The sequence below is a fragment of the Aricia agestis genome, chromosome 11 (genome assembly GCF_905147365.1).
Source record: "Aricia agestis chromosome 11, ilAriAges1.1, whole genome shotgun sequence".
In the NCBI taxonomy this organism is placed as follows: domain Eukaryota; kingdom Metazoa; phylum Arthropoda; class Insecta; order Lepidoptera; family Lycaenidae; genus Aricia; species Aricia agestis.
In genome coordinates, this window is record NC_056416.1 from 9182446 (window position 1) to 9198417 (window position 15972).

The window sequence follows — 15972 nt, forward strand, 5'->3', positions numbered from 1 at the left end:
CTCGCAGCAGCTTATTTTGTAATACAAATGAAAGCTTTCGGAGCGACAATTTCGTTCTGTAAAGGCGTCCTACCGAAGGAGCTCTCTTTAAAATATTCAATACACTTTTAAGGTTGCACTCCTCCTTCCCGTGATGTGTGCTTGCGGAAGCCCTTATGCGTTTATTGCCCTCTCTCGAAAATAAGCATAATCATAAATCATGAAGTAAACAAGTGAACTATGTACATATCTTATTTATTAATAACGTACAATTTACTGTCGTCCGATGCCACCCACACGATAATTAAAAGTTAAAACGGCGATAATTAGACACGGAATACCTACAAAACGGCATCTATTAAAACTCTGATTAAACTAGATCCATAAAATAATAAAGTTAGATTAAGAAAATGTTTGTGCCGTTGTGAGTGAAAAACGTCAGTTCGGCCCAGTTCGGAGGAGTAGTCGTTAACCGAAATTAATTTCAAACAAAGATCCGGCGCGCAGATGTTTGTTGTTAAATGGTATCATTCATGATATTGATATTCATTAACTTTACTCCTCCCCTCCCCTTTCGCTCCCCGACTTCCCTCTGTCGATGTTTAAAGGCCCTAAAATTGCAACGATAACAGCCTCGATAGGAAAGGTGGACAACGTGATATTAAATATTGGAAAAATGTCTTTAATACTCGTAAAATATTATTTTGACCAAGAAAATACTTGGACTTTCTCGCTAAGACCTAGACATTAGGTCCTTCGCCTTCGACGTTACTGGCAATCTTATCAAGGGTCATATCGTTATCCTCCGAAATAATAGGCCCATAGTCTCCTAATGAAATGGGAAACATAAAAATGGTAACACAAAATAAGTTTATACCAGCCAGACTTATAAATGTATAACGTCTAGTAAGAAAGTGTAGTACAGTTTATACTATACCAATTCGAGGTAATATCATTTTTCGTAAATTATAATTAACTTTTTATTATGAAGCCTCTATAACAATCAAAGATTCGTTAGCTACTTATAAAAATAGAATATAAACAATATCAGCCCCTTTAGCACGGCTACAGTAGAAATGCGAAAATATAGAAATACTGTGGAGATAAACTGAAGACGTACCGTTCCGATCATTAAATTCAAACAAATTCCACTTTATGACATAGACTATAGTCAAAAAAATCAAATAAAATCCTACTTTATGACATAGACTATAGTTGCTGTGGAGATAGACTTCAGTTTATCTTCACAGTGTTTCTATACTTTCGCATTTCTACTGCGGCCATGCTAAAGGGGCTGATATTATTATTAGGTATGCGTAGCGTAAATAATACTTTTGTAAAATAGCCCCATAAACATAAAACATGTCCTTCACGTTGGGCCATGATTTCAAAGCTGTCTACAGCTTGCACATTTGCACAATCGACATCGACCATCGGAAATCATGGACCAATATGGCTCTACATGTTCGCTTGTCCATTCATCCCGGGTCAACGTGAAGAGGTGGTACAAGGGCTCGAGAGTCGTGCCAAATTTTAACTCGCGAAACATTCTGTTTTACAAGTCTGAAACATAATACATACAATGTGTCCCGACACCGGTGTCGGATCCTTTAATATCATGATCTATGGCATATTTTATCGACAAATTGGCCCTCAAATATTTTCTCTCTCTCACGGTAGTAAAATGGCAGCCAATCCGACCAGTACTTTTCACGTAAATATCCTATGAAGATAAAAAAGGTCTCATTTGATAGCTAAACTTGTGGACTACGCTTACACAGACAATATGCTATAAATTTCGTGGAATTAAACATAGAAAAACCAAAGTTTACGAAAAAAAATGTGTATTTTTTTAATTAATAGCTTTTTGTAAAAAATCTAGCACATTAAACTGGTTCTTTTTTGATTAAAAAAAATAGAGGAGGTTTTTATCTTAAATAAATTCTTTACTTCAATGCTCTAAGTCAGATAGTTTAGAAGTTATGACGATTTTCCTATGAAGTATAGGTTAGATTAGTATGAAGCCAGAGAAAAATTTTTTTTTTCAAAAGTTGGAGAAAAAAAATCGAACTCATGATTTATGGCATATTTTAGTGACAAATTGGCTTTCAAATATTTATAATTCAAATATATTCTAACTTTTGAAAAAAAAAATCTCGGGATTCGTACTAATCTGAGCATTGAAGTAAAGAATTTATTTAAGATAAAAACCTCTTCTATCTTTTTAAAATAAAAAAGAACAGTTTAATGTGCTAGATTTTTCACAAAAAGCCATTAATTAAAAAATACACAATTTTTTTTCTTAAACTTTGGTTTTTTTATGTTTCATTCCAAGAAATTTATAACATATTGCCTGTGTAAGCGTAGTCCACAAGTTTAGCTATCAAATGAGACCTTTTTTATCTTCATAGGATATTTACATGAGAAGTACTGGTCAAATTAGTGTGAAAGCCCGAGAAAAACTAAAATGGCTGCCATTTTACAACCGTGAGAGAGAGATAAAATTTGAGGGCCAATTTGTCGATAAAATATGCCATAGATCATGCCATTAAAGGATCGGACACCGGTGTCGGGACACATTGTATATTTAATTGCTGGAGTAATTATTCAAATGTCTTAACTAATAATAATTATTTAAGTTTTAAAAAAGTATATTTCCTGGCCTTTAAATTATACGGTAGCCGATATGTCACAGGGTTTTTTCCTGTTTTTGTACTGTCGTGACTGCACGTGAGAAAAATTACATGCACTTTTGTTTCTCTACTACACACGCAACCTGGTAATAAATGCTTTTCAATATTTTATTCTCTACTACACGTACGGGTTTATACCTTTAAGTGTGACACATTTAAAAGTTTTACCCCAAAAGAAAAATCATCTCAACCCGGGATTTATAGTGAATATTTCGAATACGTATATTTCGTACCTACTGATTTAAAAACGTAATATACATAGATAGTAGATACGTTTATTTTTAAAGTGTCCTACAGACTCTATTTAGCAAAATAAACATGATAAATAAATTGACAGGATTCCATTTAAAAATTCAGTTAACCCACACGAAACTGGGTTAGAATTTAACATTAACATTTATTATTTATGTTAGGAGTTTAGAAGATTACGTGCAACGGGAGTAAGGTTAAAAATATGGCTGAAATGCGAGATGCCGCGTAGACAAGTCCCATGGGTGATGGGAAGTAAAACGACCTTTTGATTAAGTTAATTTCATACGAGCTGGCATTTTGTCGCTACTGAAAACATAATGTTATTGCATCCTGAATTATTAAAGTCGCGTTTTATTTAATTAAACAACGCCGAAATTATGCATAAACTATCTCTGACGTTAATGTTGGCAGACAAAATACAAAGAAAGGAAGCGCTTTTATGAGAGTGACAACTTCACACTGTTTAATTTCGGAGGAAACATAGTAACGAAGTTGCCGAATCTCGCGCATATTTTAATAAATCTAAAGCGAGTTAACTCGCTCTGGGTCAATGACTAGGTAAATTATGTGCTATAATATGCCTTCCGATTTCGAGGAGGAAACCCGTGTTCACCAGTGGAACGTATGAGGGTCATGAGTCAGAATAATTTCACATTATCTATCATTTTAACCTCACACTTTGTAATGTGAATTCACTCGCAAGGAGTAACTTTCATTCGTTAAAAATTAAAAACTTTTGGCTTGTAAGAATCTTGTATATTTTGCAATATTATAGACTTTATTACTATTTATACGTGGGAGAGCCATGCTTCGGCACGAATGGGCCGGCTCGACCGGAGAAATACCACGTTCTCACAGAAAACCCGCGTGAAACAGCGCTTGCGCTGTGTTTCGCCGAGTGAGTGAGTTTACCGGAGGCACAATCCCCTACCCTATTCCCTTCCCTACCCTCCCCTATTCCCTTCCCTTCCCTACCCTCCCCTATTCCCTTCCCTTCCATACCCTCCCCTATTACCCTATTCCCTCTTAAAAGACCGGCAACGCACCTGCAGCTCTTCTGATGTGTCCATGGGCGACGGAAGTTGCTTTCCATCAGGTGACCGTTTGCTCGTAAGCTATATTATTGTAAGTTTTCATTAAAATTCGTTCAGTAGTTTTTGTGTGAAAGAGTAACAAACATCCATACATACATCCAAACTTTCGCCTTTATAGTCCGGTTAACAAATGACTCAAAAGAGGGGCGTGAGCGGGAACTTAAGCGATTTCTGCTGGAACTTATTCAGGGTGATCAGGGACAAACATACTAAAAGTTCTGACATCTAGGAGGTAAGCCGGGAGAGACTACAACGCATAGTTTTTTGTTATTGGCGAAAAACCAAAAATTGAGACCTTTGTCGACCCCCGTCCCTCCGGCTCACCTCCTAGACGTCAGGACTTTTAGAATGTTTTGCCCTTAGCTACCCTGAATAAGTTCCTGCAGAAATTGCTTAGGTTCCCGCTCACGCATTCTACAACTACTTTGTTGACTGAGCTATTATAATATTAGTAGGATAGAGTATAATGTTGAGTGTTGACTATTGGGTACAAATAATACGATACAACAATACATACAAAGTGTTTCAAATATGACACGACATTAAAGGCGCTAGTGAACAGTTTAATCCGACAAGTGCTAGTACTGTGTAACACGGGCGATTGATGTCGAACGTCCGAATAAGTAATAGAGTTTTTAAAGTTGATACATCCACATTCATACATGAATTTTAACGTAAGCATATCCGCTACGTGACTCACGGCCTCGGCACGTCTGGCCGGCCGACATGCTAGTAGCTGGCTGGGAAACCTCACCTCACTAGCGATTGAATAATATTTCCATACCGGCGTAAATATGCAACTCGATATTCGACAATAATTGCATAAGATATGCGGAATTTAATATGCATATTGTATAACTTTTTACCGTTGTCATATTATATCGATCGAAATGTGTATATGATAATATGTAGTACTTAATACATTTTCGAAGATTTTGTATAATTAACAAAATCTTTGAAAACGTATTATTGCATAATATTATGTGATATAGGTGATAGGTGTTTTAAAATTTTATTACAAAAAGGTAGTTACTTAGTTACGAACCGTTTTTAAATTAAATTATTGTGATTTGTGTGACTTTCACTTATCGATATCCTACTAAACTGCTTTAAGCTTTTATAATATACCTGTACAAATAAATAATAATTGAACTTTCTTTTCACTTTATTCCATTATTAACCGGATATATATCAATTTATTAATTATCTCGTTTCATTAATTAATAGAAATTGTGTAAATTCAAAAATCTTTTTATGCCTTTAATTAGTTATTAATTATTATAAATTCCATTCATTTCCAACAGAATATTATTTATTTAGTTAAATATTATACACAGTTACAATATATTCTGTTACTTAATAAGGCTTTACATAAATCCAGTTAAGGATAAATTTAAGAATCAACTAACATCTAAGCATAACAATTAATTAATAATAATTAATAGGTATTAATAATAAAAATAAAAATCTACATCGATTTTAGGTAAGTAGGTAGGTACTCTACGAAATTTAGTATATTAATTTATGCAACAGTAGGCAACAGCTTACAAAAACAAAAAAAGACTACATAGCCCAGAAAATATTGTTGAATTTATATTACAAAAAAATGTATAGGTCTACCACAATCTGATGGCAAAAAGTGAGAAAATAAATTGACTCTAGCAATACCGGTGTAATTGTAATAAAATATTTGGATCCTTTTTTTTCGCATAGCGGCTGATTCTGTGTGTTAAAATGCAAATATAAAAAAATATCCAATGATCAAGGATATTTTTGAAAATCTGCTGTCAAAAATGCCATCAGATCCTGGTAGACCTATATATTACATACATTAGGTAGGTATCGACATTTCTTAATTAAATTTCTTTGAAAATTTGTCAAGGTAAGTTGCGAGGGTTGCGACCTAGGTACTAAAACCGTTTTATGTTTCTGTTTAAATAATTTTAATTGTAGGTATCTCTAGACCCGAACTCTCCAACACTGAATCTTCTTGGGCAAACCACACCGACCACCACTTACGTAACGTAGAAATGAGAGAGTATTTCGGACACGCTGTATAAAGGACGACCAAAAATAACTCTACATAATTAAATATTAACACGGCTTCTAAAATTGAAAAGCTAAAAACAATACTTTGTGGAACGTATTTGAGTTTTCAAAGCCCATTTTGAACTTACTTTTTATTGTATTCGAAACTTTGTTTTTAACATAATCTGTTAAAAAGTGTTTTTAAATTTAAAATCGTGGTCTTCAAATGGATTTCCAGGGAAAAAGTAGTCTAGTAGTCCCAGATTCAGGTAACCATTGATTTGAAAATACAAGAATAACGTGGTGATCCTTTGAAGAAATGCCTCATAAATATACATAATTACATGAACCACTAGTAACGGCGGGCCAGCTGCTCTGTAAGCCGAGCTGACCACACCCGCACTCCCCTAGGGTTGGCGCACGCGGTAAAAAGTGCGTGAATAATTAAAAATGCAAATACATTATATGTCCCCTCTTTGACAGTCGGGTAATGAATTGTATTGTAGCAGCAAAAGGCAGTCCACTTGACTTGTCCGCTTTTAGCACTTGACTCTATTATTATTTACTTTGTGTTTGAACTCTGATATACCTACCTATGTAGGTAGTACATCTAAGACATTTTGGGTTCTGTATCCAAAAGGTAAAAACGGGACCCTATTACTGAGAATTCGATGTCTGTCCGTGTGTCTGTCTGTCTGTATCTAGAATTTTAGTACCTATTTGTTGTTATAGCGGCAACAGATACACACAATCTGTGAAAATTTCAGAAGTCTAGCTATAGCGGTTCTTGAGTTTTCTGAAATTTTCACAGATTGTGTAATTTCTGTTGCCGTTATAACAACAAATACTAAAAACAAAATAAAATTAATATATTTTAATCTTTTGATCGCGGATTCTTGGAAATCTTTTGTTATTCTATAGTGTCTCGCTCACCGGTGAGCTTATCCTTGATTATATGTGTACTTTATTAATTTATAAAAATATTAAAATAAAATAAAAAATTAAGTGCCTACTCCCATACAAAAAAAAAACTCAATTTTTGGCCAATTTTTGCTCTATCCTTCCTCCTTCATGAGCGAGTCCGACTCGCACTTGCAAGTTTTTTTTTCTTTTCGATGTTGATCATAAAGTATTGACTTTCCGTCGTAAGACGCGGCGGTTCTTCAGAACTTATAAATAATTTAATGTGTCGCTAGTTATAATCAATTAATAGTTAACAAAAGATGCTATGATTTATCATCAATTATACTATTCTAAGCTAAATAGGGCTGTACAACGGATTCTCAATAATAACTTAATCAAGTTATTATAAAGAATGTCAATCATTATTTTACTTTAATCATCATAATAATCTACAAGTTTTCAACTCAATATTTAAAAGTGTGTAATGTAATATATTATTTTTAGTATTTTTGACAACCCTACTCGCCACTTATTGGTCAGGGAAACCTTTCGGTTGCGTACGTCTATTCCAATTTTACACAGAAGCCCTACCCGGCGTCTCCCTTGTCTCCTGTTTAAAACTTAGTTAGGTACATACATATACACATATACATACACATATATACACATAGTACGAGGTAATAAACATTTCAATTAGGTACATAACTAACATTGACATTCTATGATAAAATAATAGGTACTAATATTTTCTAAAATGATGTGCATCTAAGCACAAATTGAACTTACGACAGCTTCTTTAGTTTCGGAAGCACTATGGAAGCAAAAGCTTAATTGCACCTGAGCTTAGAGAGTGCATTTATGATTAAACCGGGATGTTAGCAGCTTTGCGCTAAATATTTTGTTAGTGGAACACCTCGTTACATAGATCAATAATAAAAATAGGTAAATGTTAGTCGCTGTTGCCGATGAGACTTGAAAGCCTAATAAGAACCACGTGCTTAGAGAAAGAGGCGGTGGCCTCCTTACGAATACAACTAACCATTCACTCATCTGATTACAGTTTAACGACTGATCGACGATAAATGACCGAAAAACAGGTATTAAGCCCGTACGTAGCTTTTGCAATTAGGAGAAACCAATAGCGTTCTAAAAAAAACATTCATTTCTTTTTTCAAAAATATTTGTTTTACAGGGTTTGAAAAGTTACTTCTATTTAAACAGCCGAGCTTCGGAGAAGGTAGAAAATTGATGATTCCTTAAAATTCATCGGCAAACCGTAGTTGCTCTCATTTTTCCATCAAAATAACCGGAGCCGCTGGAGCGTTCGCTCCCGACATGATCTATCGGTTCAAACTAAATTCATATTTACGGCATTCTGTAGCTGAAAACTTTTGATTGGCATTAAATAATATGGCGAAATAGTTATACCTTTGACCCGGTTGTGGAGCGTAAATGTTGAATCGCCGTTTCAGCTCGTTCCCAACAGTAATTGATAAACGCTTTATAGCATGAGTAAACAGTTGCAGAGCACGATGCTAACTAGCAGCCGATTCGGGAACGTTTACTGCTTATTGTGGTTTTTATCGCTAAATAACTAAATTAGCGGCTTTGTGGTGCAGTGGTTTCAACGTGGTTCTCGACTCCTTCCTCCGGGACTCATACTCCCGCAATAGAAAACTGATTTTTATTGTTGGAAGTTGGAAACAACAATAAATCTGATCGCTTGATTGAAAGATGATCCTTCAGATGTCTTTGGTCGGATCACGGATGGTCACTCGGTCCCGCATCTGATCTCTCAAGAAATCCCACATTTAGGAACTATAAAATCACTCCTGACCTGGTTGCAAACCGGCTACTATTACCGAGATCGTTGTGGGATTAAAAATATCACCAAATCGAGTGTAAAAGGACGCGTGTTCAACAAGAGCGTTCGTTAGTCACCAGACATTAGGCACTAAGGCACGCACTCCTTTCCTAGGCTTTTGCAGCCGCTAAACTTAATGGGCACCTCTTGATTCCTTAGTGACTCTAAGGGTCTGTTTACATTGCAACATGGTGAGGCGAAGCGATTAATTTTTAAATAAGCAGTCAAAACTGGAACAGTCTCTACGTCGCGGACGGCAAATCTGTCACTTCAACGTGTAAATTTAAGAAAACGTGTTTTAAATGGTTCTGACATCTGACCCTAATAGCGAGACCGCACTAAGCGACACGACACGACGCGACACTTCACGTTCCATAGAACTGACGTTTATAAAATGTCAGATTCACGTTTGCAAAAAGTCTGTTCTATGGAAGGTGAAATGCGTCGTCGCTGCCGCGTAGTGCGGTCTCACCTTAAAAGTAAAATGTTTTTACCTGTTTTTATTTTACTCAACAGTTGTGTCATCGCTTTTCAGCTGGTAGACTAATGTCTAGCGTCTGTTGAGCTATTACTAATGCATAAAACAAAACAATTTTTTGCAGTTATTCTCGGAAAATCATCTGAAGTGGCAGAAAAGTTTTTTAAATAGCAAAACTTAAGCAGTTCAATAAGTAGGTGCCTAAATTTTACTTTTCAACTCTACAAATAGAGAATGCAAAATCGTTACGTTTGCATGATAACAATCATATTAATTATAGATTAGGAAAAAATTATGACAATATATTATGTGCTCTTGACTTTTAGCCGTGTATGTTTTTACTGCATCTGCGGGCGCTATATTAAACCTGTGATTAAACTACTTAAGGTATTTTTAACCGACTTCCAAAAAACGTGGAGGTTATATGTTCGGCTGTGGATATATATTTTTTTTGTTTTCTGTTATCACTACCAAATACAAAAAAATACCATAGCTATATAGAATATGCGCATAAGAAGGCTTATAATATTATACAAGCGACCTTTCTAACGTACAACGTATATAAACCCAAAACATCGTACCATAAATTTAATATACATAATATTATGTGTACAGAGTTATTTTTTTCATTACTAAGGGAGTTGGTTATCCGTACATTATAAATAGGAACTAATAAGCTAAGCTACTGAGTTGAGGGCAACGTTAAGTAAGTCATAACGATCTATTGAGATATTTATTGAAATGTACTACTATATAGAGGTAGTATTGAGCAATACATTAAATAAACGTTAGTAATCGAACTAGCTCGCAAAGGGCGTCGATGTGCAGCATGACCGCACACCGTAACCGGTCCCAGCTCAATGGCGGACAGACCGACATACCCACTGCTGTACTATAACATTAAACTGCAATTATTCACTTTTGCATTGAACCGTAAGAGCTGTTTCATACTTTTTGTGGCCCGAGTTACGCGATTATTCGAGATATTCAAGGTATTTTGCCTTACCGGAATAGTTTGCACAAAAATTCTAGGGTTCAATTATTGTTTGAACTTTTTGCCTTCAGCGTTGTGAATATTAACTGGAACCTACGATACGAGCTTTACTCCGTTCAAAGAAACAAAAAACCTAAAATATAAGAAAAAATGGGTGGTTTTCCAGGGATAACACCTAGCTCGATTTTTCTACCCCAAAACCCTCTTCATAAAAAATACGTTTAAAAAAATATTCGTATCCGTTACCGGAAAAAAATATACAGGATTGACTCGCCTCTCAACCTTCATAAGGACACCGGCGACCACGACAACAATAGAATAACAATAGATTTCCAAGAATCCGCGATCGAAGGATTAAAGTACAAACTTTCTTTCCTGACAGTGAGTCCGAAATTCGAATGAAGTCGGTCTTTCATGTAGCTGTACGTTCAGTTTATTAACGAATGACTCAAGCTATCTCTCTCTGGCGCTGACCTCAAGTGGCAATAAAGAGAGGTCAATAAGTTTAGAAACGACATTGTTTCATAATGAATCCATTTACGATACTTTTTCTTATAAGACGACTAAAAGCGCTTATAAAACTTTATTATTTATCTTTATGTTATCTAAACAAAAAGCGGCAAGCAACAAAATATACGTTTTTCTTTATAAAAGTCGACTCTTAAAAGCGAGTTTTAAATGTTTATCATTTTATATCAATAAAAAATTCTTTAATCATATTATCAGGACTCAGGAGTGCTCTCGCGAAAGCATTCGCATCCCGCTTAAACAACTCAATAGACCATATTAACTGAAAACACGTGCGAAACCTCGAAAATGTGAAAAATAAACTTACAGTGCGCCCGAACGAAAATACGATCTATTTTTAGTTGATAACCTTATGCTTGGGGGAAATTAAGTGAAAAACGAACAAAGGTGAATCGTTGTACCGTTCATAGAAACCTGTTCCAGTAGACCTTACACGGGACACCGCTACATAGAGATGCCATGGCTCATGACACTCCGAAAAAGGCAACCCTCAAAGTTGCTGTACCTGTCGTTTTTACAACGACTCAACGAACTCGATTACGACAGGTGTGTTTCAATTTAGAAGGATAAAAGGACGTCGCGACTTTGAAACCCAAAAAAAGTTGCTTTTACTACTCTACAAAAACATGGTTTACCATGAACAGTCAATCGGAGTCAACATTGACTGCCATATAATATGGTTTATCATGGCATTTTTCTATATCGACATTGGCTATCCAAATCAAACATAGGTTGTCCTGAATTACGAAAATATCCGTTTTTCAATTAATGTTATGGCGATAGGTGACACGATGAAAAATTGAAACGCATCATTAATATTTCAGTCAATAGAAATTGGGTGTCATCAAACATTAAGTGATTGAAGCATTAAAAAGCTTTCAGGGTGCATTGTTCATGATGTCCTTTGTAGCAGCTAGCCCACCGCCGACCCGACAACCGGGGGTAAAAATAGACAATAATCGATCCCTTATTCGTGTCACTTGTTCACGACCTCACAAGTAGGACTCACAGGAACTGCACGAGGCAGGAAGGCAATTTAGTTAATAAGGGGTAAACTTACTGCGTAAACACTACGAAAGAACAGGCAGTCAGTTCCGGTGAGCCAGCAAATAAAAATGTGGATCTTCCCAATTATGAATGGACGCTCAAACTGTCTCTATCATACGTAAAGTTACCAGATTTTAACTACTTTTGGCAACTACAATTACCTGCGTAGTTAAGTAGCTGAAAGCTTATTTTCGTGTGCGATTTAAAGCCGACGACGAAGCAATCCACATAGGAGTCCTCTTAGTTTTGGAGGCAACTTTATAATTAGAGATTAGCAGAACTTGTGACGTCAACGTCATAACTTCGGGCCTTAACGTTATAATGGTTTACAAATGTCTAAACATAATTAACGTACGTGAGTTCTTGCCAAAAGCTTTGCGTATTATACGGAACTTTTGTTCGTTCGTAATTAATATTAAACGGCTGTTTAAAAAGTTAATTTAAATTCGCGAGTGTGTTTATGAAATTTCAATGTACCGAGACTTATGGCGATAAATGATTGATTTTATGTACACTCGGAAAAAGTTATTGAGTTTCGATAAGAGAAGGTGAGAGGGGAGGAGAGGTAAAAAACTACATTAGGGTACAGATTTTTAGATAAAATCTGTACCCTAATGTGGTTATTTCCCGAGAAAGATTAACGTAACGTGGAAGTTTCGACTCAATTCGCGGTGGCTTTAACCACACGTCGCAAGTCGCAGGCTCTCCCTCGAGGCGATCTGTCTGGCCACTGGGCGCCGATGGTATTAGGAACTAATGCCGTTGATATTTGGGTTTTCTCTATTTTGTTTTAATTTAGGGCTGGCAACTATAGTTAAGTTTTTCCCGCCCAAGGATATATTTACATTATTGTCAATCACATTTCTGTTTCTGTCGCATTATTTTTTGAGCATTGAAGTCGAGGCATCATTATAATTAGTATCTCTTTGGGCAAGAAAAACCACGTCTAATTCGCGCTGATATTAAGTACATCTAAATAGCTAATTAATAACATTCAATTCCTATAATGTACTAACATAGTTAAATGAAACTTATAGCCCCAATCGATGACTATGCCATAGAATTCCCATTAAACTGAAGGGGACTTCAGAACTATGGCTCCGGCCCTCGCATACGCTTTGTGCGTCTTCATTGTTGTGATTATTCCAATTTAAGTTCTCATAACATTATCCCCGCGTGCTCTGTATTGTTTAATGTGCGATTAATAACGGCGTTTAGGTTTGCGTGGGCTTTGATCGCAAACTCTACAATTTTAAAACATAAAAAAATGTTTAAAACTAATATTTTGGTACGTGTTTATAATACCAACGAATGTTTCGCCGAGCTCGGGATAACAGAGAGCCCGAACGTTTGAAAATATTTTGATGGCCGACGAAAAAAACGGAAGTTATTTTCCGTACCGGCAATTCTTAAATATTGCACAGGTGTATTCTGGTTAGAATTGTCTCATCAGCACGGCGTTTTTATTGCGTCGGTATTTTCGTCACAGATATACTTTTTACAGCTTAAATTTTTACGAGCACACTATTTCGATTCGATAAAAACTGTTGATACCCAATAAAAATATATTTCGGTATGTATTATTCTAAAGCTACATACTAAAAAGTTTATTTAATAATGATACATAGGTGTAGGTACATTGATCAAGGGTTAGTCTGAAGTTAACAGGCCTGAAGGGAGATCGCAGACGGCACACTTTTTGTGTGATCGAGTCTGCGGCGCACATACAGTCGGCAAGGCGCGGCCAATGGCCATGCAGATTGTATGTGCGCCGCAGACTCGATCACACAAAAAGTGTGTCGTCTGCGATCTCCCTTAACCTGATCTGAAAAGATCTAAAGCTTCGGCTCCAATCGGTGACTATTACGAAGAGGAGCGGATCAAAACGATTTTGATTAGCATTATAGTAATGTTTGTGGTATAATATCGGGCACAAATTGGCCTATATCAACTTCGTCAAGAACCGTTACCTCTTAACGAACGCTTCCTTATTTGCTGCTACAATTTCAGATAGGCCGGGGTCAAACAGTCACTCACTTATCTCGGCCTTCTCCGAGAGAGTGCGTAACGCAACTTTTGTTTCGAAACATTTTTATGGTAAGTAGGAAAAAACGTACTTTGGACGTATTTGCTCGGCCGCCGCACGCTTTAATATTAATAACTCCATACAAGAGTTCCTGCAGCTGCTTCTTAGAGCGCACACCGTTTAGGGTTTCTGTGACGCGAGTTTTTATGACGATGTTTACCGACGACGCGCGCCGGTCGCCACAGGCTTTCGCTTTTAAAACTCACTCCCGAGTCCCGACTCTGAGTAACGTTAATAGCTAATGGTTTTTATCTCGGCCCACATTGTCCGCTACCTTTTTAAATTTGTATCAGGTGACGGGTATCGCATCCATCTTTACGAGCGACGTGCGAGTTACGAGTTGTGATTCGATCGCCCTGTGCTTTCAACGTCGCTGCAAATAGCGCGATCGATCCTGGCAGTAAACTGTGATAAGAAAGTTGACATAAACTTACAGAGTAAACAGCCAACACCTTGATGTACACGTAGAGAAGTATTTCGCAAAACGCTACACTACAGAATGAAAAGATCGTGTTAACACTTTCCGACCTTAATTTTACTAATAAGTACGGTTAGGTTCCCGGATCTGTCTTCAACTGTACTAACATGATAATAAATTATAGTCTGTCAAAAAAGTGAAGAAATTAAAAAGTGGCAACATCGTAGTGCCATCCCTTTCAAATCAATCAAGAAAAAAGGGATCACACTACGATGTTGCCAGTTTTTAATTTCTTTACTTTTTTGACAGGCTATATGTGACTTAATTTCTCAACTAAAATAATAAAGTGATAATAAGGGGCTGTTTCACCACTTCCTGATAAGGCTATCTACCACATAACTTGACAGAGTATGGAGAATCTGTCAAATAAGCCCATCCGGACCAATTAACTTGACAGATCAAGTATGGAGAATCTGTCAAAAAATTTGTGAATAGCCTATTAGGCAATTTATCAGAAAGTGGTGAAACAGGCCCTTAGTCTACAAAACTCTCTCTGATGACTTACAAAATCAGTTCAAGTTCTCCTTACAAGGCAGTTATTCAGTTACGTGATGTTAAACGAAAACCGAAGTACCGTTACCGAACAAAATATTAGCGAATAGCGATCGTCTGCACACTAGTGCACACATTCAATATAGGTCTGCCGGGTCTGCGGCACTCGTGTGCGTGCTTATGAATGCATTTCTTTGAGACCGCTCCTGTTCACATACTCGAAACCCCCTGAGAGAGTTATTCAGACAGAAAGTAGTCTCCCAACATGCCTACCAATGCGAAAAGGATAACGTATTGAATGTATTTCTCGAATTGTCGACTCGTTTCTGGTTTGGTTTTTTTAACCCGAACGGTTAAAATATTGTGTCTTTATAAAATATTACAATTATAATAATATAGTTATAATAATATAGAGATTTATTCAAATCAATCAATCAAAAATTATTGTAAAGAGGCACTCGGTTTACTGTAGCACAGAATAAATAAAATAGTACAACTAACTGTAGCTAGTACTTGCACTATTATCTATTCTGTGCCAGGCTAGTACAAAATACATTTTTTTTAAATCAATTATTAAGATATTTATGAACTCTACTATAAGTTAATTATATTTAATGATCGTATTTATCCCCTTAGTAATTCAGTATAACATTTCGTTAAATCCATCAAAGTGGAGTGAGATTCAAACCTACATTATCTTTAAAGATAGAGCAGGTTTGAAGAGGAGAAGACTAATCTTAAATCTATATATATAAAACTCAAAGGTGACTGACTGATTGACATAGTGATCTATCAACGCACAGCCCAAACCACTGGACGGATCGGGCTTAAATTTGGCATGCAGGTAGATGTTATAACGTAGGCTAAGAAAGGATTTTGATAAATTCCAACCCCAAGGGATTCAAATAGGGGATGAAAGTTTGTATATAATAATACTTCTTAACGCGAGCGAAGCCGCGGGCAAAAGCTCGTATGTCATAAACTCATAACAGACTAAATATTTAGTCTCCTAGTAATAATTCTTACACAATCTCCTAGTGACCATAGGTCTTAGTA

At 36.2% G+C, this 15972-nt stretch overlaps 1 protein-coding gene and 1 long non-coding RNA gene across 9 annotated transcripts in view; one reads left to right on the top strand and one right to left on the bottom strand.

Moving 5' to 3' along the window:
• The window catches only part of LOC121731596 (protein sidekick), a 67068-nt gene that overhangs the window by 46395 nt on the left and 4701 nt on the right, over positions 1 to 15972 (bottom strand). The window lies entirely within an intron of this gene.
• Positions 10565 to 14972, top strand: LOC121731597. The gene is made up of 3 exons (XR_006036259.1): positions 10565 to 10644; positions 10706 to 10707; positions 14961 to 14972. It is a non-coding gene; the product is annotated as an uncharacterized LOC121731597 (long non-coding RNA).